Source organism: Fopius arisanus, unplaced genomic scaffold (genome assembly GCF_000806365.1).
Source record: "Fopius arisanus strain USDA-PBARC FA_bdor unplaced genomic scaffold, ASM80636v1 scaffold00107, whole genome shotgun sequence".
NCBI lineage: Eukaryota > Metazoa > Arthropoda > Insecta > Hymenoptera > Braconidae > Fopius > Fopius arisanus.
In genome coordinates this window covers 248,457-250,489 of record NW_011887846.1, presented here as the reverse complement: position 1 = coordinate 250,489, position 2,033 = coordinate 248,457, and positions in this window count along the sequence as shown.

Below are 2,033 nucleotides of genomic sequence, written 5' to 3'. Positions count from 1 at the left end.
CTTAAAATCCAAGCCAATCATGAAAATTTTTGTAGGACCTTTTTTCTAGGGCTCACTCCGCTCTACAAAAATGCTCTTATCTAAAATTTCGCTATCTGCTCTAGATTCCGAGAAATTTCCCAATATTTCAAGTAAACTCGACAAGTTTTATGTCTTCACGTCAAGTATCAATAAAAAAAATGTTCAAATGAAATAATTACCTTCTGGACTGTATTTCCGACTGGGTGCACCATTGCTGCACTTCTCCAAGAGGAGTGCATCCTGCTGAGTGACAACCAGCTGATTGGGCTCATCGATCTCCTCCTTAATCCGATAATTATCAAGTGCCTCCGTCACGAGGTGCCCCACAGGATAACAATCTCCTCCACTGGAGAATCCATCCTGTCCCTCATTGAATAAATTCGTTGGATCCCCCCGAATAAAACTCAGATCAAACTCCTCGACAGCCTGAACAACGCTAAAATTCTCTTCATTATTCAACTCAAACTGCATTCCCTGGTAGTCCTGTGGCAGTTCCTGATAGTTCTGCTCGTCATAATAATTATTGCAGAAGTTCCTGGAGAAGGAAAAGGCAGTGCTAACCGGTGGCAGTCTGATGCCATCATTGGAGTACTCGTAGTCCTGTCCAGTCCAGGATGTTGGAGTGTTGACTTCACTTCCAGTACTTCCTGGTGAATTTATTCCAATGGTCAGTCCACTGACTCTTCCAGTCGGTGGATACTCGAAGACATTGAGGTGCTCCCAATCATCACGCGGAGATGAGAAGTCTGGGGACCAGCAGAAGGTACCTTCCATGGGAGTTGATGGAGTTGGATCCATCATGAAGGAGAAGTCCTCGGTTGCTTCCATGTTGCTCTGGGGAATTGTCTTCTGGATTGATAAAAGGTCCAGCATCTCTAGGTCCAGGACATGAGATGGTGGGATTTTTCGGGGATTAAATTGAAGTGGATGAACTGATGATGATGTGAGGAGACACCAGGGCGTACTGACCCCAGTCTTTTAGTCTTCGTCTCATCTTCCAGGGAAATCCCCCACTCTGGAGTCATCCAGGGCCCAAAGGGAAGCTAGAATCATCGAGACACCGCCCACTCGCGTGGCTCTTCTCCCTTTTAGATCTTCTTCGAGCTTCTTCGGGTGCATACGTGACTCAAACATGTCAAGCACTTGCACCCGGGGTCCGTTAAACCGGGGGTGACTAACATCTGCTACCATCGTCCGTCATCTTGCCTTTTTTTTCTCTTCTTGATTCCATTTTTATGGATTTTTTTGCCCGATCCGTCGAGAAATTCATTTTTTACTTGACCACGGAACGGAGAGTGCGTTGTCCTTTCGAGAGATTTTTTTTTTGTAGGGAAGAGTGTTGTGGGAAAATATGGGTTTTCTCGTTTTTCCTTTGACTTTCTCACCAAAATGTTTGGATTTGAACATGATCCCTTAATACAGGAGCTCTTCGGATTCCATTTCGTGGGAAATTCGAGACGGGGGTAGAAATTTTGGGGTGGAGCCTCGGAAATATGATTTATTTCACGCAAATGTGAGGACAAGTGGAGAATCACTCCTTCATTACATACAGCTCAATCATTTTTGATAATAAATTAGCAATGCCTCTCCGAATTCTCATTTGCAATCATGTGAAAATTTCGATAAAGTGTTAGGGCAGAGTCGGGCAAAATGGGATACGGAAGAAAAATAAAACAGTTGTAGAAACCCTTTTTTAATTCATAAAATATTAAATACCCATCAACCTTGAATCGCTCATCTTTTGGTTCTGATCCTGAAATTCCTCACATTTTAATTTTTTTTTATTAAAAATTAACATTTTTTTGATTACTCAAGTGTAATAAAATTCTGGAAAAACTGCAATATTAAATGATAAATGGGATACAATCGATTTTTTTTCTCTCTTCCCCCACCTCCACCCCATTTTACCCTGAGTCCCACCTTGCCCGGGTCTTCCCTGCGAAAAGTTTCTTCTCTATCTATTGGAGTACTTAGTTAAATTCGTAGAATTAATTGAAGACCTGGGTGGCCTA